Raw genomic sequence first — 27,545 nt, forward strand, 5'->3', positions numbered from 1 at the left:
TCTTACTGTGGAGCATGTGCCTTGCAATAATTTTTTGATTGACATGTGCTTCCTATGTGCTAAAAATAGTGGGGCAGATCAGGGATGGAGTGTAGGCATGAATGGTGGTAGGAGCTCATGCGCTAAATGCCACACGCTAAGGGGAAAATTAGTATATGGTCATTAATTTATTTTTTTTTTTTTTTACTGTTTATTGGTTTTATATACATCTCATAGAAAGTGAAACAACATATCTCAACAAAAATCAGCAACCAACACTTTCAAACTCAGTATTCATGAAACATCCCTAAGCCCCCTCCCTCCCACCTGGATGTGTATGAAGAATAACAAAATCAATAATAATATGAATCTGATTTGCTTAAATTTCTGGAAATCACCCTTTTGCTCCGCCATTATTCTTTCATATCTATAGTATAGACACAATGTCTTCCACCAGAATGCGAAGTTTAGACGATCCCAATTCTTCCAATTTCTTGTAATTAACTGTAATACAATGCCTGACATTACAAGAAGGAGTCTTTCCTTATGGTCATCAAGTGAACTCTTAGGCATTATAGAAGTACCAAATAAGACAGTCCCATATGAAAATGGAATAGGAACTTCTAAAATTGAAGTAGTAATTTTGCTCCCAGTTGCCATCAGTTGGCCATGAGAATTTATACTAGGTTTCAGCCGGCATAAATCCTTTCTTTCAAAGTTTGGGCACAGGAATCGGCACTAAGCACTTGTCTATAAAGGTTGATTAGCACCAAGCAACCTTTATAGAATAGTAGCATCTCATGGATCTTAATCTAAACCTAAGTGCACATAGACCTTAAGTAAAGAGACTAGTTCTGCATGCCTAGCCGATCCAGGCGCTTAACTTAGGGCTCCTTTTACAAAGCCGTATTAGAGATTTCTGCTGCGGGCCAGCGAGGTAAAGGCTCCGACGCTCATATGAATTCTATAAGCGTTGGAGCATTTACCTCGGACCGTGACCGTGGTAGAAACCTCTACCGTGGCTTTGTAAAAGCTAGCATTAATTATTTAAAAGGCTTAATTGGTATCAATAGCAAGCAGTTAGCAACTCATAATTGGCTTAAAATTAAAATTAATTGCATTCTAGGCGTGTAACTCGGTAGATGCCTACCACTTTCAGCTAGGGACCTAGTCCAAGGTGTGCACCAGACAGTGGGTGTGGTTAAGAGTGGATCATAGGCGGATTGTGGGTTTGTTTTGCATATAGGCATCTAAACTGGACATGGGCCCCAGTATTTAGGCCAAGAAAACCCTGGCATAAATAGGATACATCTAGTTTTTGATGCCTACCAGCATCTAAGCGCAATTTAGGTGCCACTGGTGTAATTCTATAAATGGCGCCTAACTCATGATTGACATCTGCTATGCAGGGCAGAATTAACCAATAGGCCAAGTAGGCATGTGCCTAGGGCCCAAAATGGTCAGGGGGCCCGATGAAGGAAGGCATTAATATTGTTTTTTCCAAACAGTGATGGGCCCCTCCAGCATCGATCGGCAATGCGGGCCTCCCCCCGATAAGCAATGTGGGCCCCACCATCGACAGAAAGTAAGACAAGCAAGCAACGCGGGTAAGAAAGGCAACGGGAACTGTAATTGTGCAAGCGGTGCTGCTTGCGCAAAGCTTCCCTCTGACGCAGCTTCCTGTTTCTGCCTGGGCGCATGGTGGGGAGGGGCAGGGCAGGGGGCCTAGTGTACTTGTGTGCCTAGGGGCCCTCGACGAATTAATCCTGCCCTGGTGCTATGCGCCATGTTCCTCGGCACCTATGTTTTAGGTGCCATTTATAGAATTGGGGTAATGCTGTGCACTCTTTCCAAAAAGTGTGCACTATCACCAGCAAATGTCATTTGTTTCAAATGACAACCTGTTCCTACCTGACACTAACTAGCAATTGCTGCGGCAGCCAGAGCGGATATTCAGTGACACTGAATATATGAATATTGGTTTAGTGCCTCTGAATATCCCCACCTGCCTGGTTAAATCATTTTGAATATTGATCCCTGAGATTTCCCACATAATCTGCTGTGATTACCTTACCTGACACTACTGCTCACAAGTTTCAAGCTAATTCAACTCTTGGGTTTCCCCTAGGAGCTTATTAGGATTTGTTTTCTTTAAGGTAACCATTCTTAAATTATGCCCCTTTAGAGTTTTGTGCAATCAATATTTGCTAAAGGTTTTTCTTTTTCATGACTTCACTCTTGTTGCAAAGGATTTATAGCCTAATTGTCCCTCTGAGCCATAGCTGCCGCGTCTTGATTAAGCTGAGAACTTTTCAGCAGCCCCTTGCATGCCTCTGCTGGTTTGTCTGAATCTATGAAGTCCTGCAATCTTGTGGCCCCCACACATGGCATGTCAGATTGAGGCCACACAGTTAAACAATGCTGTTTTCCTACTGGTGGGAAGGAATGGGGGGGGGGGTGAAGTTGTACAAAGTTGGCTTTTTGGGCCTGATTCTATAAACGGCCCCTATCAGATCCTAACTCCTATGCACCACTGAGCACGGTTATCATAGAGACATAGAAACATGGCAGATAAAGGCCAAATGGCCCATCTAGTCTGCCCATCCACATTATCTATTCCTCTCTCTAAAAGATCTCACGTGCTTATCCCATGCCTTCTTGAATTCGGACACAGTCTCTGTCTCCACCACTTCTTCCAGGAGTCTGTTCCACACATCTACCACCCTTTCTGTAAAAAGGTATTTCCTTAGATTACTCCAGGGTCTAGCACCTCTTAACTTCATCTTATGCCATCTCATTCTAGAGCTTCCTTTCAAATGAAAGAGACTTAACTCATGCACATTTATGTCACGTAGGTATTTAAACATCTCGATCATATCTGCACCATTTTAGTAGCCTTCCTCTGGACCGACTCCATCCTTTTTATATCTTTTTTGAAAGTGCGACCTCCAGAATTGCACACAATATTCTAAATGAGGTCTCACTAGAGTCTTTTACAGGGGCATCAATACCTCCTTTTTCCTACCGACCATACCTCTTCCTATGCACCCTAGTATACTTCTAGCTTTCGTCGTCACCTTTTCAACCTGTTTGGCCAATTTAAGATCATCACATACAATCACACCCAAGTTCTGCTCTTCTGTCGTGCACATAGTTCTTCATCCCCTAAACCAGGGGTCCCCAAAGTCTCTCCTTGAGGGCTGAATCCAGTCTGGTTTTCAGGATTTCCCCAATGAATATTCCAGAAACTTCACCATTCTCTGTTTTAAAAGTGTTTCCATTAATTTGTTTACCACAGAAGTCAGACTTACTGACCTGTAATTCCCTACTTCTTCCTTGCTTCTACTTTTGTGTAGAGGGACAACATCCACCTTTCTCCAGTCCTCTAGTAATGTAATTTATTTCTTATATACCGCTAAACTCCGTTAGGATTCTAAGTGGTTTACAGAAAAAAAACAGACAATAGGGTGCATTAAAATTATAAGTAAAATATAGGTACTTAGATATTCCCTTACTGTCCCGAAGGCTCACAATCTAACTAAAGTACCTAGAAAAATGACAATTAGTAGAATAATGAAAAAATTAAAATAGAGATAGATGAGAAAAAATAAGAAAATAAACATTCTAATAAGACTACAATGGTCTAAAGTACCATTCCCGACTGTAGAAAAGCATCAAAAAGGTCTGTTAGCGGAGCCACCAGAATTTCCCTAAGTTCCTTCAGCACCCTCGGATGTACACCATCTGGCCCTATTGCTTTGTCTACCTTTAATTTAGCTAGCTCCTCATGAACACAACCCTCTGAAAATCGATCAGGGTCTACCTACCCTCCATCCCTATTCACATTTGTCGCATTGTCTCCCAGCGCTTCAGCCGTGAACACAGAACAGAAATATTTGTTAAGCAATTCAGACTTTTCTTTATCAGCTTTTACATATTCCTTCTCTGCACTTTTGAGTGTCATAATGACACTTTAGCACTTCTTTCTATCACTGATATTTCTAAAAAAAAAAAATAAAAATCAACCACTAGGCACCATTTATAGAATCGTACCTACTGACATCTAACTTGACTTAGACATTGCTAGGCATCCTAATATTAGGAGGTCTAATTTACTGGCAACCAACACAGACACAACAATGCCAATGACATACCACACCTATTCTACACCTATACCTACACTCAGCTATGAGGTAGGCGTCATTAGGCACCTTGATTTAGGGGTTGGTAGGCACCACACTGAATTCCATGCACAACTTTAATTAAAGTTTAATTAGTGTTTTAAAAAATTGACTTTTAATGGCATTTTCAATTAAAACACCAATTAATATAAATTAATAAATTAGGGGTTGCATGTGGATTTTGGCTAGGCTTAGCTAGGCGTCTCTGATAAGGGCGCTTAGCGATGCCTAGACTGGGCGCCATTTATAGAATTCCTCCTTTTGTGCCAAATAAAAAATGTGATGCAAAATAAAGTTTGAGAAATACTAATGTATGTTCCCATTAACTGAGCAATCGTAGACCGTTGCATAATGTGCCATTGATTATTGAGTTCCACAAACATGCTGGTTATGTACCATTTCAGGAGCTTCCAGCTATTCCCTGCATTTTCATTTTGTAATGATCAATTACCTGATGTCAGTCCTCCCGGCTGAGATTTTCAGCTTAGTCTCCTGCTAGGAGCTTTCATTTTCTGTCGAAAATTGGAATTGAAAATATCCTTTGGCCATTGATATGTCAAAATAGAGTTTATTATCACTACGAGTCCCTGTGCGTAGAGCCATGTGAGAGGATTTTGTAAATAACATGACATGGAAAGAAACATATTTGATGCTGAGAACGCTAGCAAAAATTTCAGGCTAGACAGGCAGAGAGAAATCCCTCCAGGACGATAGTTTGTGCGATCAGACAATAAGCATGAAATTCATTCCTGCCTTCTAAGTAATGCATTCATAAAGCAGAAAGATTTATAAATCACATGGGCATTGCTTCCCTTCTGTTTCAATTCTCAGAACCATGCTGCAGCTTTTGAAGAAGGAATGGGATTTAATTAAGCTAAGTGGACATGAGAACATAAGAATTACCATACTGGGACAGGTTCATCAAGCCCAGTATCCTGTTTCCAATAGTGGCCAACCCAGGTCTCAAGCACCTAGCTAGATCCCAAGTAGCAAAACAGATTCTATGCTGCTCATTTTAGAAATAAACTTATTTTAGAAATAAGCAATGCATGTCTGCCAAGCCATCTCAATAATAGACTTCTCTTTTAGGAAAGTATCCAAACTTTTTTTTTAAACCCTGCTAAGCTAACTGATTTCACCACATTCTCAGGCAACAAATTCTAGAGTTTAATTATACATTGTGTGAAGAAATATTTTCTCCAGTTTATTTTAAATCTACTACTTAGTAGCTTCATCGCATGGAAGCAAGCAACTCATAACATAACATAACTTTATTTTTCTATACCGCCTTAATCAAAAGAATTCTAGGCAGTTTCCACAAAAGAGAAAAACTGAACAATCAGTGAAATACAAATCCACTCCTTCCACTCCACTCAGTATTTTATAGATTTCAAGGGAGGTCGGGCTGGTGTGGGTGTGAAGAGAAAGTCTCTGCTATACTGTAGGGAGATGGGCTGGGAAACAATGAAAGAAGGAGGGAATTTAGGCATGTCAACCATATTTTGGTTGTTACAGCATTCTACCATCTAGAACAGGGTTCTTCAACTCTTGGGACACTCGTCAAGCCTGGTTTTCAGGATATCTTTTATGTATGAGATAGATTTGCATACTATGAAAGTAGTGCATGGAAATATGTATATCTATGGTGACATCCTGAACAACAGGCTGGCTGAGAATGTCTTCAGGGTTGGGGTTGAAAAACATTGGCCAAGCACCAATTCAGGCCTGGATGAAATAAAAATGGTTGCTCTAGCCTAGTGGGTCACTGTGGGCCAATTCATTATCCAATTTTAAAATGACAGTTGATGTATGACTGAATTTGCATGCAAATTAGTTTTGCAGTGGTTGGAAAGTCAGTCATAATCCTATCCCACCGAAAAGCGACTTTCACACATGTGCAGAGCTTGGCAGGGGAAGTCTGAACAACTAAGTGGCAGGGGAAACCCCAAAACAGCCTCCTGCTGTTCAGCTGTTCTTGGCAATAAGACTTTTTTTTCTTAATGGGCACAGATGCTGTGTATGTGTTAAACATGCACAATACCTGTCATCATTTTTTTAAAAAAGTGACGTCCCCCCACCCCCAATGATAGCACCCATACGACACCCACAAAACAACAAAAAGAGAGAGACAAGAAGGTCCCTGCTCCCTTCTGCCTCGACCATCTGGACCCCTCCATGAAGATCCGGCCACTCAGACACTCTCCCCTTTTTTGGCCACCCAGTCCTTCCCCGAAGATCGAAGCCATCCAGACACTCTCCGCCCCCCTCAGCCACCCAGGCCCCCCCCAAAGATCCTCAGCAGGAAGTATGCCCACTCCCTGATGCCTCTATCTCTCGGTTTTCCCATGCCCCAGATATCTGGAATATTTACGGGGGAGTGTGGGGATTCTGGGTCACATGATCTTCATGGAAGGGTCCAGGTGGCCAAAGCAGGAGGGAGTGTGCATCCCTCATTCCTCTCTATATTTTTGTTATAGGGAGTCGGAGAGGCTGTCATTGGGGAGTGGGCAGCACATCTTTTTTTATTTTTAAATGGGGCAGATATTGTGTATGTCTATGCCTTAGCGATATTATGGGCATCGATCGGAGGGCTCATTTTAATATTAATGAGGTAATGCATGGAAAAGCATGCGGTGAGCCATTGTGTACATTGGGTCAGCAGATTAGGTCATTGCTCAACCAGTCAAACTGGTTTAGTGATGATCGTTAGATGATCGGAGGGTTTAGTGAATACAGGCCTCAGTTATAGAATACAAGTACAAAACTGAATTGGTATTCCTAAAGTGAGACATAGCTACTTATGTCAGGTCAATGTGTGTAACTATAGGATGCTAAAAGTTTATACACATCCTTCCATATTCGCGGGGGTTAGGGACAAAGCCAGCCCGCAAATTCAAAAAAATTGTGAATAACTTTAGGGCCAACTCTGACCCACCCCCACTTCCCATCCGACTCCCAGACCTTTCCACTGTACTTACTTTTTAAAGCCTGGTGGTCTAGCAGTGAAGTAGGGCAGGATCGATCTTCCTACGCTTCTACCCCATGCAGAGCCGGGAACAAAAATGGCCGCTGTGAATTCCCGTGAGATCATGGAAACTCATGACATCCATTTTTGTTCCCAGTTCTGCACAGGGCAAGAGCGTAGGAAGATCGCTCCTGCCCTTCTTCAATGATAGACCACCAGGTTTTAAAATGTAAGTGGAGAATCCGGGAGATGGTGGGTGGGTTATCCAGAAGAAAACCGCGAATAATCGAAGTCGCAAGTTCTGAACCCATGAATACAGAGGGGGATGTGTAGTTTATTATTTATATTCTGCTTTTATATAAGGCGGAATACATTACATTCATACTTTAAAAATACAAAAATGCACAAGACACTTAAATATACATACCACAAAACTGTTTTTATAACATACATCAGTAATAAAATAAAAAAATCATCATAATCGATTTTCCAAAAGGTAGGTGAGCTGAGTACCAGCCAAAACCACAAATGTCCTCAGCTTTAAGAGGCACATTTCTTCTGACAAAAAAGATGTCGCTTTAACCATTTCTTAAACTGGCACAAATCTTTCTGCTGTCAGAGATGCGCTACAAGCTTGTTCCATTCCATTGGTCCAACGTAAGAAAAAAACACTTTTCCTTAATGGCTCGTGCTGTAAAATTTTATAAGATGGAATAGCCAGGTCAAAATGACCAGCAGAACGTAGTAACCTAGATGGAATATATGGCACAATACAATCCTGCAAATATCTAATATAATAAAATGCTAGGCCGCGCATGCGCACTAAAAAAAACGTGTTCCCTGATCTGTCGTGAACATGAGAGTGCGCATGCGCGGCTCCGGCTCTCACTGTACATGGTTCTGCGTCCATCGCGCTTATGCTCAAGCTGCCGCCACGGCTCCTCTCTCGAACTGCACCAGGATTGAGAGAGGAGCTGCGGCGGTGGCTTTCAACTAAAAAAAAAAAAAATAATAATACACAGCTGGGGGTCGCCGCTCTCACCCGAAAAAAAAAAAACAGCTGAGGGTAGCAGCTCTCACCTGGCTCTCACGGTGCGGCGACCGGCGAACCCTAATGAACATTGAATCAAAGGAAACAACCGGGGCTGCCTAAAGAAACAAAGTTAGGAGCTCTGGCGGCTGCCAATCCACTTCTAATGCTCCCTCTCACCTACTCCCGCTACGGAACTCGCCTCCCTGCTCGCGCACATCTCCATCAAGGAAAAAACAGCACTACCGGCCAAAGTTTATTTTTAAAGTTTAAAGCCACTGCGGCGGCTCCTCTCATCAGCCACACCTGCGTCGGAGAAGGCTTCCGACGCAGACAGCGATAGTGCGAGGAGCTGCCGCAGTGGCTTTAAACTTTAAAAATAAACTTTGGCCGGTAGTGCTGTTTTTCGTGATGGAGGTCTGCGTGAGCTCTCCCAGAGCCTGGCCCGCACCAAAACGCGCTCCTACGGCAGTAGGCTAGCGTGACTGTGCCTCTGGCCGAGAGCTACGTGGAGCACCGCTGTCCGGGACCCAATTCATTTGCCGCTCCCCCCTCTTCCCTTACCGCGGGCCCGACTGGTGATTTAAGCAGCGTGTGAGCACTCTTCACACGCTGCTTCGGGCCCTTCTACTGCCCTGATTTACTCTGGCACGTCCGGAGTAAATCAGGGCAGTAGAAGGGCCCGAAGCAGCGTGTGAAGACTGCTGACACGCTGCTTAAATCGCCAGTCGGGCCCGCGGTAAGGGAAGAGGGGGGGCCGCCAAATGACTCGGGCCCGTGACTGTTTGTAGTCGCGACTGTGGGAAGGGAAAGAGGGTAGAGGAAACGCTAATGCAGGCACAGGGAACTGATGTGGGGGGAGGGAATGCAGCTTTGCACAGATAGACAGAGGGAGGAAGGAAGACAGAAAGACAAGAAGAAAGACACAGGGGCAGGTGCACAGGGAACTGGTGTGGGGGGAGGGAATGCTGCTTTGGACAGACAGACAGAGGGAGGAAGGGACACAGAAAGACAAGAAGAAAGACACAGGGGCAGGTGCGGGACAGCGGGAGTCGCATCAGGAGGGGTGCGGGATGCCGCAGAGGGAACTTTTCCAATGGCTGTCGGGAGCCTCTGATCACGGGCAGAGCAAGGTAAGTGTATCATAGGGATAAGAAGGAGGAGGGGGGAGAAAAAGGAAGGGACGCCTACTGCTGGACAGGGGGAGAAGGAAAGAGGTGCTGATGGACGGGGGGGGGTGAAGAAAAAGGAACGGAGACCTAATGTTGGACAGGGGGAGAAGGAAGGTGCTGCTGGACAGGGGGGAGGTAAAACAAAGGGAGAAGGGCTGCTGCTGCATAAGGAGACCTGTGAAGGGGTGGTGGTGGACACAGGGGAGGTAAAAGGAAGGGAGAATGGACAGGGGGAGCAGGCAAGGGGTGGTGATGGACAGCCAAGGAAAAAGAAAGACAGAAAGAAAGCGGCTAAGGGGAGAGAGAGAGAGAGAGAGAAAGAAATAAAGAGAGACACACACACATATATTCTAGCACCCGTTAATGTAACGGGCTATAAGACTAGTACAGGCAATAATTGATTAAAACTCAAGTACACCTTCAACAACAGTTTGTACCTAACCTGATATTCCACTGTCAGCAAGTACATTGATATATAATATGCAGTTACATGTTCAAATCTATGAAACCCACACAATAGATGGATTACTGAATTCTGATAATTTTAAATAATCACAGCTCTAATTTATAAATAAATTATGACTTAATTAATATCCTTATTTAAATGTGAAGTGCTCAGACCTTATAACCAGTGTTTTTAGTGATGTCACTAAAACGGGGTTAACAAGGGGACCATCATCGCCTTCACCGTCCCCAAACCGGCAGTAGTAATGCAATTAAACACATTATTTTGAAATACTGGCCAATACTCCAATGTCATTCATCGCTGACTCAAAGGCCTAAATTTGCCTTTTCGAGGGGCCCCAACTTGGGAGAAAAATTAAAACATAATAATTTGGATATTGTTACAACTAACAGGATGCCACATCAGCCATGTGGTAAGTGTCGGGTATGTAGTCATGTTATGAATGTTACTCAAGTGCAAATACCGTTATCCGGAGGTCGACGGTTTAAACTAAACACTGACACTACATGTGATTCTAAAGGAGTGATTTATTATATTCAGTGTCCTTGTCTCAAAATATATATAGGACAAACAACTCGTAAAATTAAAACCCGTATCATAGAGCACTTGAGCAGCATTCGCACTGGACGCATCTCCGCCCCTCTAGTTCCTCATTGGCTGAGTGAATCACATACGCTTGAAGATTTACGATACACAGTATTGATTCACATAAAACATTTTGAAGGAGATCTTTCTAAATTATTAATTCAGAAAGAACAACGTTTTATATACAATTGGCATACTCTTACCCCAGAAGGTTTAAATTCCGAGATCGAATGGTCATTAACATAAAGGATTGTAATGATGTCATTTTTTCTGGTTGATCTCATATCCGGTTCGGTCTAACATAGCTTTTCCGGTTCCCTTCCTTATAAAATCATTGTACTGGGCTCAGGGCTTCAGTCTTCCCAACACTTTGGTTAGGTCCAGTCCCAGTGAGCCAGTAATAGGTATGTAAATTTATTGAGTACATTGGAAACATTTTCACGATTTAATAGAAGTAACTACATTGTAATTAATTTAGACCTTTTTTAACAATAGTTGAGTTAAAAATATGTCGTTTTTATGTATTTCTTTCAGTATCAATGTCCCTCCCTGACGAAGACACGAAACCTAGGTCGGGGGGACAGGGACCATAAGTAGAGAAAAACACAGAGTGAAATTTTTTTAAGCTCACATAACACGGTTCTTAAATTTTGTCAATGAGGTTTAACATTACCAACAACCACCTGGCGAAGATAAGTATATTATATACAATAGCAATTCACGTGGAGTGTTTTGTTTATACAATAATGGTGGTTTGGGGACGGTGAAGGCGATGATGGTCCCCTTGTTAACCCCGTTTTAGTGACATCACTAAAAACACTGGTTATAAGGTCTGAGCACTTCACATTTAAATAAGGATATTAATTAAGTCATAATTTATTTATAAATTAGAGCTGTGATTATTTAAAATTATTGAAGATTCTCATCACAGAATATAGTTATTTATTCCTCCATTGATTACTGAATTCTGAGCCACCTGCAGGGCTTGAAAACAGAATGATGAAATGCCCCAAAATGCACAAACAAAAAAAATCCAACGAATCTGCAGTGAAAGGTGAACACTAAAAACAAGAAAGAAACTGCAGAATGGAATGTACAAGGTGCAGAAATCTTTATTTAAAAGCATACAAAATTGTAATCCTTAAAAAATGGCTCTCATATACATGGAATACGGACCCAACATGGTCCGTGGTCATGATTTGTTAAAATCATCTCCTCGCGTCAGAGTCCTGACAGAATTTTGATGATTTTAACACAACGTTGTTTTCCACATAAGAACATAAGAAATGCCTCTGCTGGGTAAGACCCAAGGGCCATCGTGCCCAGCAGTCCGCTCACGCGGTGGCCCAACAGGTCCAGGACCTGTGCAGTAATCCTCTATCTATACTCCTCTATCCCCTTTTCCAGTAGGAAATTGTCCAATCCTTTCTTAAACCCCTGTACCGTACTCTGCCCTATCATGTCCTCTGGAAGTGCATTCCAGGTGTCCACCATACGTTGGGTAAAAAAGAACTTCCTAGTATTTGTTTTGAATCTGTCCCCTATCAACTTTTCCGAGTGCCCTCTTGTTCTTTTATTATTCGAAAGTTTGAAGAATCTGTCCCTCTCTACTCTCTCTATGCCCTTCATGATCTTATAAGTCTCTATCATATCCCCTCTAAGTCTCCTCTTCTCCAGGGAAAAGAGACCCAGCTTCTCCAATCTCTCAGCATATGACAGGTTTTCCATACCTTTTATCAGACGTGTTGCTCTCCTCTGAACCCTCTCGACTAATGCCATATCCTTCTTAAGGTACAGCGACCTATATTGGACTCAGTACTCCAAATGCGGGCGCACCATTGCCCGATACAACGGCATGATAATTTCTTTCGTTCTGGCTATAATACCCTTTTTGATTATACCAAGCATTCTATTCGCTCTCTTAGCGGCCGCTGCACACTGTGCCATTGGCTTCATTGTCATGTCCACCATTACCCCCAAGTCCCTTTCCTGGGTACTCTTATTCAATAACATCCCTCCCATTATATTGTTGTACCTCGAGTTTCTACTCCCCACATGTAATACCTTACATTTCTCAACGATGAACTTCATCTGCCATCTCGTCGCCCATTCTTGTAGTTTGTTCAAGTCCCTTTGCAATTCTTCGCAGTCCTCTTTAGTCTGAGCTCCATTAAATAGTTTGGTGTCGTCAGCAAATTTTATTATCTCACACTTCGTCCCTGTTTCTAGATCATTTATGAAGATATTAAATAGCAGCGGCCCGAGCACCGAGCCCTGCGAGACTACCACTCATGACCCTCCTCCAGTCAGAGTAGTGGCCCTTCACTTCTACCCTTTGTTTTCTACCCTCCAACCAGTTTCTGATCCATCTAAGTACGTCTCCTTCTACCCCATGGTTCTTCAATTTCCGGAGTAGACGTTCATGGGGCACCTTGTCAAAGGCTTTTTGGAAATCTAGATATAAGATGTCTATGGGGACTCATTTGTCCATCCGTTTGTTAATCCCTTCGAAGAAGTGCAATAAGTTCATTAGGCATGATCTTCCCTTGCAGAAACCCTGCTGGCTGGTTATCAGAAGCTTGTTTTTTTCAAAATGTTCATCAATGTTTTCTTTTATCAGTGCTTCTGCCATTTTCCCCAGAACCGAAATCAGGCTTACCAGCCTGTAGTTTCCCGGGTCACCTCTTGATCCCTTTTTAAAGATGGGCGTAACTTTGGCTATCTTCCAATCCTCCTGGATCACGCCTGTTTTCAGGGATAAGTTGCAAATTTGCTGCAGTAGTTCCGCTATCTCCTCCTTTAATTCCTTCAGAACCCTTGGATGTATGCCGTCCGGACCCAAGGATTTGTCAGTTTTTAGTTTTTCTATCTGCTTGCGGACATCCTCAAGGCTCACTTCCATGGATGTTAATTTTTCTGCTTGACATCCGTTGAAGAATTGCTCAGGTTCCGGTATGTTGGATGTGTTTTCGTTTGTAAATACAGACGAGAAGAACATGTTAAGCCTTTCTGCCACTACCTTCTTCTTCTTCACCACTCCCTTCCTGTCTCCGTCGTCCAGCGGTCCCACCTCCTCTCTAGCCAGCTGCTTCTCTTTAACATATCTAAAGAATGGTTTGAAATTTCTTGCTTCCCTGGCTAGCCTCTCTTCATACTCTCTTTTGGCTTTCCACATTCACCCTCTACATGTGATACATTGGTCATCCCGAACCCCTGAGGAAGGAGTGTTTCTCTGAAACACGGATCGTGTTGGGTCCGTATTCCATGTATATGATAGGCACAATAATACTTACGTTGTCCTATATAGAATAGCGGGTAATGCATGCATGCAAGTGTCAAATATCTCAGTCAGCAGTCAGCCCCAAATTCACCATTTACTGTCTTTGGTAATCTTTGTCATACATAATGTGACAATACGTGCCGTTTTGAACAGGACCATCCCATTTTTAGATCGTCTGTCCTGTTGTTCCCACACACAGTTTTGGGATGCTGAAATGTCCTATTTTCAGAAATAGTGTCCCGAAGCTTTGTGTGGGGACAACGGAACAGGCAATCGCGGAGCCCTGCTGATGCAGCAACAGGACAGGCACAAGCCTTCCCCCCCATGATGTCAATCCTGATGTTGGAGAGGAAGTTCCGGGTGGGAAGGGTTGTGCAGTCATTGCACACACCTGACCTGTTGCTATTGTGGCAGCGGTGGCATGGAAAAATTGGTGGCAGCTTGGGGGTGCAGGGAGAGATAAAGAAAGAAAGAAAGGGGGGCAAGGAGAGAGAAAGACAGAAAGAAAGAAAGGGGGCAGGGAGAGAGAAAGAAAGAAAGGATGCACAGTCAGAAAGAAGTATAACCAGAAACTCATGAAATCACCAAACAAAGGTAGGAAAAATGATTTTATTTTCAATTTAGTGATGAAAATGTGTCAGTTTTGAGAATTTATATCTGCTATCTATATTTTGCACTATATTTAACAGGTTCCGGGGGGGGGGGGGAGGGGGCGCATGTCCCTTTTTAAGGGGAAAAAAATAAATAGTCACGTTAGTCATACAGCAACACAGATCTGCATAATGTCTTACATTGTACATTTGAAAATGGAGTGCCTCTATGAGGGAAAAATCATTTATTTCCTGGCGCATATTATAGTTGCTGATTGCCCAATACTACCACTAGCTGTACTATTGCCTCTTTGTTGCTGCTTTTACGAAGTCATCTATGTATGTGAGACAAGAATGCATACAGTGACCCTTTGCAATATATGAAAAAGAGTATTCATGAATGTAAAGTCTGTAGTAGCCTGATTTGTCATCAGGGAGAAATAATTTATTTCCTGGTGGGTCTTTTTTAAATTTCTTTTTAAGGGTTCTCACTGTGGCCTGGTGCAATGATTTGAGTGGACATTCATCATAATTCCTGTCTGATGCCACCAATGAAATCACTGTGAGAGTGATTCTCACACATATGCAGAGCCAGCAGGGGAAGCCTGAACAGCTGAATGGCAGGGGAAGCTCTGATGAAGCCTCCTGCTACTCAGCTGTTTGGGGCAGGAAATCTGTAGTGGCCTGATTACTCTAGCAGGTAATGTTGTGAGACTAAGGGTGCATATGTATCAGACAAGTGTTATGTGTGTTCAATATGTTGAATTTTGCACCCCATCTATGTCAGTGTCAGTGCCAGCTGCTGCTGCTGCCGCCGCTCTTTGCTTCTCAGTCAGTGCCTCTCTCACTCCTACATCATCTAGTAATTTCAGGACTGGTATAGACCAAAAGTCCTTTAAGCTCAGAAGTATCATGTTTCCAACAGTAGCCAATCCATGTCACAAGTACCTGACAATATGCCAAAAGAGTAACATAGGTATTATATTGCTTATCCTAGAAATAAGCAGTGAATTTTCCCAAGTCCATCCTAATAATGGCTTAATGGTCTTTTCTTTTAGGAAATTATCTAACCTTTTTTTAAACCCTGCTAAGCAAACTGCTTTTACCACATTTTCTGGCTACAAATTCCAGAGCTGACACAGAATGGTAGATGGGTATAGGAATTCAGCATTGGTGGGACCCCCTGGTTTTGGCATACAGCTCACCCAGATTGTCCACCTCATCACACAAATGCAGTACACCCTAGTAATCCTCCAGAAGTGCTCCCTTATATGATGGGCAGGCTGAGTGCATCTATATATCTCCTGCCACTGTCACTATCTAATATTCAATGGAAGAGGATACGCTACTGGGGATGGGGGGAGGGGGAGGGAAAGGGGTAGCAATGCCACCAACGCTTTTTTCTTGGCCTGGAATTCAGTGCACTGGAAAACCACACGCCACAACCTCAGCATAACCTACTAGCAGGTAACTATGGTACAGCTGTTCTCTGTGCTCCATTAGCAGATTCCAAGACTGCTGTGGTCCATGTGAGAGGCCAGTAATCAGCCCTCCTGTCTAATGGTGTATGATCTCTTATTCATTAGCACTGAACACTCTGGCCTCCGGTTAATCACAGCTGTCGCAGCAGCATAACTTGGTGATTATTAGTTAAAAGGTCTTCATGCAGCAGGCTTTTCATTTCCTGCTATAAGTCAAGCTGTCTGCCTCCGTATCAGGAAGGAAACATACACGATATCTGTATTAGCAAGTAACGGAGTAGCCATTATAATGACAGACCAGCAAAGTTCTATTCCCAATAGTTTGTTTTTTTCCCCCAGTATTAACCTTTAGCAGCATTTAAGTTTCAGTTTACTGTGGCCTTTTTTTTTTTATCTTGATACTCTTGCTCTGCTGTAAATTCTCTCTGTTTGGGCTTTTCTTTTCTGCTTCTTTTGTTTGGGATTAAATTCTCTCCCCCACATGGAGTTTTAGCTGTAGTTATACAGAATCAACTTTAGGACGCCCAGTGCAAGATATATGCTGATGCATGAATCACAGAACTGTCAAATTTCCATTTGACAAAGTACCTCAGACTAGATAAAGACCCAAATGATCCATCCAGTCTTCCCAACATTATAAATTCATGATTAAATTAAATTGCCTTTTTTCTTTGATATTTCTTGGCTACAGACCATAGACATCTGCTCGATACTGTCCTTAGGTTCCAAGTACTGGAGTTGCCGTCAAAGCTCACTCCAGCCTATCTAAACCATCCCAAATTACTGGAGTTCCTGTTGAAGCCCACCCCAGCTGGGTCTAGGATAATTCAGCATGGCTGTTTCAGCATGCCCATTTCATTGTGGCCATTTCAGTGCTGAATCATCCACAATGAATTTTCCTATCCCTTGCTGTCAACTTGAGGGGTTCACATGTGCTGCGTCACACCCGGTTTCCAAAACTCGGATTCATAAAATGGTGCTAGAGCAGGGGTGGGCAACTCTGGTGGTCCTCGAGGGCCGGAATCCAAATGGGTTTTCAGAATTTCCCTAATGAATGTGCATTGAAAGCAGTGCATGCAAATAGATCTCATAAATATTCTTTGGGGAAATCCTGAAAACCCATTTGGATTCCGGCCCTCGAGGACTGGAGTTGCCCATATCTGTGCTAGGATATACAGACACTCACACAGGGCCATTTTTTGAATCAGAGTTTTGGAAACTGGGTATGACACAGCACATGTGAGCACTGTTCTATTTTTTAGTTATTAGTGGTCCTATGACGCAGACTTGACTGGCGAAACGGGGCTTCCCTGTTGGGCGTATGAACAGCAAAAATGGTGTGACCAGGGCGGTAGATGAGCTGAAAATATCAGAGCAGGACAACGCTGGATCCTGAACCTTGGCAGCACAGATAAGTTTTTGGGTTGTTTTATTTTTTTTTTTTTTTTGCTTTATTCGGACAATGCTGGTTGTTATCACACTCCAATGATTATCCAGGCTATGGATGCCAGCTGAAACTGTAGTTTTTGGAATGAATAGACTTTGATGAACTTTTTAACTTATTGCCATTAGTGCATAAGTTTGTACATTTATTAGAAGACACATGGAGGTTTTATTTTTTTAAAGGCCCATGAGCTATAACTGCGGCCTTTTTTTCTCCACAATTATTTGATTTGTCATATTTGGCTTGGGCTGCATTCTGATTTACATGTAACAGTGTGGTTATCTTTAAGTGTCAAGCATAATTTTGTCATTCTTTTTTTGTGATTTCAATTATCCCAACATTGACAGGTTAAATATTACATCAGGGGAGTGCTAGGGAGGTAAAATTCCTAGACGTCATAAATAACTGCTTCTTGGAGCAACTGGTCCAGGAACTGACAAGAGGGGGAGCTATTTTAGATTTGGTCCTTAGTGGAATGCAAGGTATAGTATAAGAGTTAACTGTGTTGGGTCAGCTGGGAAACAGTGATCATCACATGATCAAATTTGAGTTGATTCCGGGAGTGATGTAGCAAAATAAATCTTCTTTAGGCATTTAATTTTTGAAAGGGCGACTATGATAAAATGAGGAAAATGATTAAAAAGAAGCTAAAAGGATCAGCTGCAAAGATTAGTATTGTAACCCAGGCATGGATGTTATTTAAAAATATCATCGTGGAAGCCCTGACCAGATATATTCCATGTATCAGCAAAGGTAGAAAGAAGAGGAAACAAGATTCGGCACGGTTAAAAGGTGAAATGAAAGAGGTTATTAGAACCAATAAAACATCTTTTGAAGAATGGAAAAAGTATCCAAATGAAGAAAATAATGAGAGACACAAGCATTGGCAAGTTAGATGCAAAGCATTGAAAAGGAAAGCTAAGAAAGAATATAAAGAGAAACTTGCAAAAGATGCCAAAACTAATAACAACTTTTTTAGGTACATCAGAAGCAGAAAATCTGTGAGGGAATCCATGGGACCGTTGAGTGATCAAGGAGGATAAGGACATAGTGGAGAGACTGAATATATGAGAAGATATAAGAGATCTACCTGAACCGGAAATGGTTTTCAAGGGTGATGATGTGGAAGAACTGAAAGATATCTTGTTGAAACTGGAAGATGTACTAAACCAAATTGACAAATTAAAAAGTGATAAATCACCTGGACCACATGGTATACATTCCAGGGTACTAAAAGAACTCAAACATGAAATTGCTGACCTGCTGTTAGTGATCTGTAAACTCTCGCTAAAATCATCTGTAGTACCTGAAGATTGGAGGGTGGCCAATTTTTAAAAAGGGTTCCAGGGGAGACCTGAGAAATTACAGGCCGGTAAGCCTGACTACAGTGCCAGGCAAAATGGTGGAAACAATTATAAAAAATAAAATTGTGTAACACATAGACAATCATGATTAAACGAGACAGAGTAAGCATGGGTTCAACTGAGGGAGATCTTGCCTATCAATTTGCTTAACTTCTTTGAAGCTGTGAATAAACATGTGGATAAAGGTTAGCTGGTTGATGTAGTGTATCTAAATTTTCTGAAAACTTTTGATAAAGTTCTTCATAAGAGGCTCCTGAGAAAATTAAATAGTCATGGGATAGATGGCAAAGTTTAGTTGTGGATCAGTAATTGGTTTTCGGATAGAAAACAGAGGGTAGTGTTAAATGGTCATTTTTCTCAATGGAGGAGAGTAAACAATGGAGTGCCACAGGGATCTGTACTAGGACCGGTGCTATTTAACTTATTTATAAATGAAATGGAAATTGGAATGAGTGAGGTGATTAAATTTGCAGATGACACTAAACTCTTGTGAAAAATTGCAGGCAGAACTTAGAAAATTGGAAGGCTGGGCATCCAAGAACCAGATGAAATGTAATGTGGATAAATACAAAATGATGCACATTGGGAAGAATAACCTGAATCACAGTTACTGGATGCTAGGGTCCACCTTAGGGGTTAGTGACCAAGAAAAGGATATGGGTATTGTCACAAACAATACAATGAAACCTTCCACTCAAAGTGTGGTGGCAGCCAAAAAAGCAAACAGGATGCTAGGAATTATTTAAAGAGGACGGTTAACAAGACTAAGAATGTTATAATGCCCCTGCATCGTTCTATGGTGCACCCTCACCTGGAGTATTGCATTAAATTCTGGTCTCCTTATCTCAAGAAAGATATAGCAGCACTAGAAAACGTTCAAAGAAGAGCGACCAAGATGATAAAGGGGATGGAACTCCTCTCTTATGAGGAAAGACTAAAAAGGTTAGTGCTCTTCGGCTTGGAAAAGATATGGCTGAGGGGAGATATGATTGAATTCTGCAAAATCCTGAGTGGAATAGAACGGGTACAATTGGATCGATTTTTTACTCTGTCAAAATTTAGAAAGATTAGGGGACATTTGATGAAGTTACAGGGAAATATTTTTAAAACCAATAGGAAGAAAAGAGTGGACAGCATAGCTGGCTTTAAGAAAGGTTTGGAAAATTTCCTGGAGGAAAAGTTCATAGTCTGTTATTGAGAAAGACATGGGGGAAGCCACTGCTTACCCAGGATCGGTAGCATGGAATGTTGGTACTTCTTGGGTTTTGGCTTGATGGACCATTATTCTGACCCAGTAAGGCTATTAAGAACATAAGAATTGCCTCTGCCGGGTCAGACCAGGGGTCCATCGCGCCCAACAGTCCGCTCCCGCGGCAGCCCTCCAGGTCCTTGACCTGTAAGTTCCCTCCACCTGAATTGTTTATGCCCTAATCCTGAAGTACCATGTAAAGTACCCCTCTATCTATACCCTGTAATCCCTTTCTCCTTCAAGAAGTCATCCAAGCCCTTTTTGAAACCCATTATTGTATAGTGTCACTTAATATTCCTGGAGAATGCAATTGTAAAGTCCATGGAGAGCCTGGGTGGACCAGCAGTGGAGTCAGCGTGGAGCCAGGTCCAGCAGTGGAGTCAGCATGGAGCCAGCAGCCATGTCAAATTCAGTGTGGGTATCCATAAGAACATAAGAACTGCCATCTCCGGATCAGACCCATGGTCCATCGAGTCCGGCGATCCACACACGCGGAGGCCCAGTCAGGTATACACCTGATGTAGTTTTAGTCACCCATATCCCTCTATGCCTCTCGTAAGGAGATGTGCATCCAATTTGCCTTTGAATCCTAGCACAGTGGATTCCTTAATAACCTCCTTTGGGAGAGCATTCCAGGCGTCTACCACTCGCTGCATGAAGCAGAACTTCCTGACATTTGTCCTGGACTTGTCCCCCCTTAGCTTCAAACCATGTCCTCTTGTCCGTGTCACGTTGGACAATGTAAATAATTTATTTTTCTGCTCTGTTTTATCGATGCCTTTCAGTATTTTGAAAGTCTCGATCATGTCCCCTCACAGCCTCCTCTTCTCAAGGGAGAACAGTCCCAGTTTCTTGAGTCGTTCCTCATATTCCAAGTTCTCCATACCTCTTATTAGCTTCGTTACTCGTCTCTGCACCCTCTCCAGCAGTTTTATATCCTTCTTTAGGTTGGGAGACCAATGTTGGACACAGTATTCCAAGTGTGATCTGACCATTGCTCTATACAGTGGCATTATGACTTTCTTCGATCTACTCGTGATTTCTTTCTTTTTCATGCCTAACATTCTGTTTGCTTTCTTTGCCGCTGCCGCGCATTGTGCCGATGGCTTCAGGGTCCTATCTATCAGTACACCCAGGTCCTTTTCTTGTTCGCTCTTACCCAGAGTTGTGCCTGAAATTCTATACTCGTGTTCCTTATTCTTACTACCTAAATGCATTACTTTGCATTTCTCCACGTTGAACTTCATCTGCCATTGCTCTGCCCATTTCTCTAACTGATACAAGTCGCTCTGGAGTTTCTCGCTATCCTCCTGCGATCTGATTGCCCGGCATAGCTTTGTGTCGTCTGCAAACTTAATGATCTCACTGAATATTCCGCCTTCCAGGTCATTGATATAAATATTAAATAGGATCGGCCCAAGTACCGAGCCCTGGGGCACACCACTAGTCACTTTCTCCCAGTCTGAGAACTTCCCATTTATGCCCACTCTCTGCTTTCTGTTTTCCAGCCATTTGCCTATCCACCTTTGTATATCTCCCTCTATTCCATGGCTTTGTAGTTTCCTGAGAAGTCTTTCATGTGGAACTTTGTCGAATGCTTTCTGGAAGTCCAAATATATTATGTCCACCGGCATTCCACTATCAATTTGCTTGTTCACGGTCTCAAAAAATTGAAGTAAATTCATTAAACATGATTTCCCTTTCCTGAACCCATGTTGACTGGGTTTCAGCAAGTCGTGTGTATCAAAGTGTCGGACTATGCTATCCTTGATCAGTGCTTCATCCATCTTTCCAGGGACAGACGTAAGGCTCACAGGTCTGTAGTTGCCCGGTTCACCTCTCGATCCTTTTTTGAAAATTGGCGTGAAGTTCGCTATCTTCCAGTCATCTGGTATCTGTCCAGTTCTGATTGTCAGATTGGCAAGTTTTTGCAATAACTCTCCGATTTCAACCTTCAATTCCTTTAAGACTCTCGGGTGAATTCCATCCGGTCCAGGGGATTTGTCACTTTTAAGTTTGTCGATCTGGTAGTATATCTGGTCCAACTCCACTTCATCTGTGGTGAGGCTGTCTTCTATTACTCCACTAAACACTTTCACTGCTTCTGGTATTTTTGCAGTATCCTCCTCCGTAAAGACGGACGCATAGAAGGAATTTAGTTTGTCTGCAATTTGTTTATCTTCCTTGATGTACCCTTTTCTTCCCTGGTCGTCCAGGGGTCCCACCGCCTCTTTTGCGGGTTTTTTCCCTTTCACGTATCTAAAGAAGGGCTTGAAGTTTTTGGCTTCTTGCGCTATTTTTTTTCCTCATAGTCCTTTTTGGCATCCCTCACTGCCTTGTGACATTTCTTCTGATCATCTTTATGTTTTTTCCATGCTTCGGTTGTTTTCATGTGTTTCCATTTTTTGAAAGAGTCCTTCTTTTCTTTTATGGCTTCCCTCACCTGTCTGGTAAGCCATGCCGGTTCTCCCTTACCTTTTGTTCTCCCTTCATTGGAGATCCTCGGAATGTGGAGATTTTGTGCTTCTGTGATAGTATTTTTCAGTAGGGACCATGCCTGGTCTACCGCAGTGGCGTACCTAGGGGGGGGCGGGGGGGGCGGGCCGCCCCGGGTGCCAGCCCTAAGGGGGTGTTCCCGGCCTTGCCGTTCAGTCCCCCGCCACCCCCGAAGGACCGCTCGCCCCACTGACCTTCCTGCACCACCTGTGAAGCAGCCCGCAGCAGGATCGCGAAGTCAGCGTCAGCATCCCTGCGCTGCTTCCTGCGCCGCGATCCCGCCCCTCCTCTGACGTCAGAGGAGGGGCGGGACCGTGGCGCAGGAAGCAGCGCAGGGATCGCTGACGCTGACTTCGCGATCCTGCTGCGGCTGCTTCATAGGTGGTGCGGGGAGGCCAGGGGGGCGAGCGGTCCTTCGGGGTGGGTCGGGGCATCAGGCCTTCAGGGTGGGGCGGGCGGGCAGGCAAGCGATGCCTCTGACGTCGGAGAGGAAGTTGGTGCAGTACTAGAGGAGCGTACGGGAGGAGGAGATCTGGTTTTCTGATCTTCCCGTCTGCTGCACATAGAGGAACAGAGAAAGTCAGCTATGCAAGGTCTGCCCTGGAGAAGCCATCTTAGTGCCTCTGTATTTCACAGATTTAAAAAAGCAAAAACCCAGAAACTAAAGAGTTTCCTTATTTATATTCTTAGAAAACCAAGGGGCCTAAAGTTCACACACAAAAATCTATGCTGTACATGTAAATTTTCAAGGGGGAGGGGGTGACAGGCAGGCAGGCAGGCAGGCCTTCAAGGGGGGACAGGCCTTCGGGGGGGGGGGGGTGCAGACCTTCAAGGGGTGCAGGCCTTCAAGGGGGGCAGGCAGGCCTTCAGGGGGGTGCAGGCCTTCGGGGGGGTGTAGGCCTTTGGGGGGGTGCAGACCTTCAAGGGGGTGCAGGCCTTCAAGGGGGGGAACAGGCCTTCAAGGGGGGAAAGGCAGGCAGGCCTTCAAGGGGGGGACAGGCCTACAAGGGGGGGGGGACAGGCCTACAAGGGGGGGACAGGCCTTCAAGGGGGGGTGCAGGCCTTCAAGGGGGGTGCAGGCCTTCAAGGGGGAGACAGGCCTTCAAGGGGGGGAAAGGCAGGCAGGCAGGCCTTAAAGGGGGGACAGGCCTACAAGGGGGGGACAGGCCTACAAGGGGGTGGGACAGGCCTTCAAGGGGGGGACAGGCCTTCAAGGGGGGGACAGGCCTTCGGGGGGGGGCAGACCTTCAAGGGAGTGCAGGCCTTCGGGGGGGGGGCAGTCCTTCAAGGGGGTGCAGGCCTTCAAGGGGGGGAAAGGCAGGCAGGCAGGCCTTCAAGGGGGGGACAGGCCTACAAGGGGGTGGTACAAGCCTTCAAGTGGGGGACAGGCCTTCGGGGGGGTGCAGACCTTCAAGGGAGTGCAGGCCTTCGAGGGGGGTGGTGCAGGCCTTCAAGGGGGTGCAGGCCTTCAAGGGGGGGACAGGCCTTCAAGGGGGGAAAGGCAGGCAGGCAGGCCTTCAAGGGGGGACAGGCCTACAAGGGGGGGGAGAAGCTACAAGGGGGTGGGACAGGCCTTCAAGTGGGGGACAGGCCTTCGGGGGGGTGCAGGCCTTCGGGGGGTGCAGACCTTCAAGGGGGGGACAGGCAGGCAGGCCTTCAAGGGGGGGACAGGCCTACAAGGGGAAGGGACAGGCCTTCAAGGGGGGTGCAGGCCTTCAAGGTGGGACAGGCAGACCTTTAAGGGGGGACAGGCCTTTGGGGGGGGACCATGATTTAGAAGTACACGGAGGGAAGGGGGTGTTCAAAGAGACATGCATATGCCAAACTTTGGGGGGGGAAGAAATAATGGGTCTGAAAATAGAGGAGAGGGAGAGAGATGATGGACCATGGGATTTAGGGAGGGAAGGAACAGAAAGGGAGAGAAATTGGACACAAGGGATGGTGTGGAGGAGGGATAGAGATACTGGATAGGAGGGTAATTAGGAAAAGAAAGGGAGAGATGGTAGACTCTGGGATGGTGGGGAAGGAGGGAGAGATGCCGGATGAAAGGGTATTTAAGAAAAGGTGGATCTGTGGAGGGAGATGAAAAAAAGGAAAGATACCAGACTTCCTGGGAAGGGAAGGGAAATGGAAAGGGAGGACAGAGTTGGCAGATGGATGGTTAGCATGCAGAAAGAAGGAGACCCTGGCAAGCAAGTTATCAGAAGAAAACCAGAGCCTTGGACCAACAAGATTTGAAATATAACCAGACAACAAAAGGTAGAAAAATTAATTTTATTTTCTGTTTTGTGATTATAACATGTCAGATTTGAAATGTGTATCCTGCCAGAGCTGGTGTTGGACTGCAAACGTGAGCTAGGATTTAACAGAAAGAGGAAAAGTCCTTTTTGTTTCTTTATTTTATTTACACCACAGCGCCAGTGTGGTTAGGAGAAGCCAAAGGGGGTGAAAAAGCTATAAAACCCACCAGGAGTTTTGAAAAAAATCACCCAACTGGGCAGGAAAATCGAATTGAAAAACCAATTCAATAGGGCTGAATCGAATCAAAATTTTTTTTTCCTGTATCTGGCAGCATTAGTTTGCGCTACTGTCTTAGACTTTAGGACCTGGGATTGGGGAGAGATGGCATCCTCAGTACTTTATAATGCAAGTGAAACGAGGATTTGGTCAGACTTTTGAAGGGTCTGCAGAAAAAAAATATTGTATAGGCCGGGGACATGAGACAGCAGGAAATGGGAACTTTTCTTCCTTCTATTTTTGTGAATGGAAAGGCTGAGGATGTCAGAGAGGTCAGTTAAAATATGTGCTTTATAAGAAAATATAATAATGTGTTTTATAAAGTTTATAGCATAGCTGGCCTACCCAGTGAGGTGTTCCTAGTGGTGATGGTGGCAGCGTGTCAATGTGTTGAGAGGAAGAGGTGGTCTGGGAAATTCTGCTGAGCAAACTCCAGGCCCATTTCCACCCCCCAGTTTGTCCACTCCACTCAACTGATTCACACACTGAGTGGGTCTTTGGGTGTTGTTTTGGGATCTCTTCCAGTGGTTTATCTCCTTCTGGTCCAAGGAAGGAAACTTTGTTATCCTTAGCATTGACCTACAGAATATGTTTGTAACAGCGCTGCTTGTGTGGCATTAGGCTATGTAGTGATTGAAAGAAAAAAACAGACCTTTGCACATTTTTGCACTATATAGTGGGTATATGAGGAGATTCACATTTCCTGCACAGCTAAGTCCATGTGAAGTTACCTTGTGCTGTATTTGACATCTAGCAAGGTCTCTGTTTGAAAGGAAAGATCTAAACTTAAAAATGAAGTGGCCAGAAGTTATGGTAAAAGCAGATAGTGTAGCTGGTTTTAAGAAAGATTTGGACAAATTCCTGGAGGAAAAGTCCATAATCTGTTATTAAGACATGGGGGAAGTGTCTGCTTGCCCTGGATCGGTAGCATGGAATGTTGCTACTCTTTGGGTTTTGACCAGGTATTAGTGTCCTGGATTGGCTACCATGAGAATGGGCTACTGGGCATGATGGACCATTGGTCTGACCCAGTTAGGCTATTCTTATGTTATGTTCTCATCTGTAGGGGCCTTTGTTTTCACTTCTTATTTTAATGTATTTTTTTTCTGGGAACTTATCAGTGTTTTTTATAATGGGAACAAAAATGGAAGAGAATTAATGTGTGTGGAATGGGGGGGTAACTAATTTCTTCAGCTAAATAATTCAATCCACTTCAAACAGACATAGGAGAACTTGTGCACCATTCACACACCCTCCAACCAAAAACGTCAAAAGAAAAAAACTGTTCGACAACCTCCTAGCCATTCGAGCTGCAACACTCGACCCCCAACTCTACAACCAATTGATATCAACCACAGACTGCAAAACCTTCAAAAAGAAATAAAAACCCTTCTATTCAAAAAACACATAAAACCGAACTAACACAATCAGAACTGTCCCAAGCATCACCTGCAACTACTCCATATGTACTTCTAATGTCATGACAATTTAGACATAATTTATGTTATGTTATGTTTGGAATAATGGTTACATATATGAGGTTCAATAAAAGAAAATTTTCACTGCCTGTTTCTATTCTGACCATTTATTCCATTTCATGGTTATTGCAAAAAAAAAAAAAAAAAATTTTTTTACATGGGGGGGGGGGGGGGGGTGTCAAAAAATGATGGGCCCCGGGTGCCACATACCCTAGGTACGCCACTGGTCTACCGTTTCAAGTTTGTCCACCTTTTTCTTGAGTCGTTGTTTCACCACAAAGCTTTAGCTACATAGCTACTAAATAGTAAATTTATATCAACCTGGAGAAAATATTTTTTCATTCAATGTGTAATTAAACTCTGGAATATGAGTGTTGCCAGAGAATGTGGTGAAAAGCAGTTAACTTAGCAGGGTTTAAAAAAGTTTTGGACAATTTCTTAAAAAAAAAGGCCATAAGCCATTATTAAGATGGACTTGGGATAGACAGCATAAAAAACTGTTTTACTGTTTTGGGATCCTGCCGGGTACTTGTGACCTGGATTGACCACTGTTGGAAACAGGATACTTGGCTTGATGGACCTTTGTTCTTTCTCAGTATGGCAACGTTTATGTTCTTATTATTTTTGGCTCACCTAAATCTCTCCCAAATTATGACCCCCTAGCAATATGATTTCAAATATATTTATTGAATTTTAAGCAATATGAATGTGGTACAGTTCCCCCTATATAAACAGAGGCTTTCTAATCGCTATTTGCATGTGTAGGTGATCCATGCATCTGAATGCTGTTATTTGCACACAAAGATGCTTCTAAAATAACAGCTTTAATCATTCAACAGCAATTTAAAAAGATTTTCAAAGATGTGTCTGCACCTCAGTTAATTAGACTTGCTAATTTTTAGTCATCCAGAGAAGGTTGATTCCCAGGCTCAGTTTCAAATGGAGAGACTTCCATATATAACACATATTTGCTGTTTAATATTGTTTAAATCCATTGTGGATGAGATATACTGTATGTTTTGAATTCAGATTATCTCTGTGCACCATTTTGTATTGTACTGTGACTTACTAGGTTAGTATCTGGCAAGCAGGTGCAACTCGTAAATGTCAGTGAGAAGGATATTCAGAGACAAAAACCAGATGCTGTGACCTGTGGCATAGTAAGGGGAGAATGTTCCGCCCCGGGCGCTGTCTTGTTGGGGGCATCAGCACTTCTCATCCTCTCCAACCCCTTGCCATGCGCGAGCCTTCCCTTCCCTCCGACACCC

The sequence above is a fragment of the Geotrypetes seraphini genome, chromosome 10 (assembly GCF_902459505.1).
Source record: "Geotrypetes seraphini chromosome 10, aGeoSer1.1, whole genome shotgun sequence".
NCBI classification, from domain to species: domain Eukaryota; kingdom Metazoa; phylum Chordata; class Amphibia; order Gymnophiona; family Dermophiidae; genus Geotrypetes; species Geotrypetes seraphini.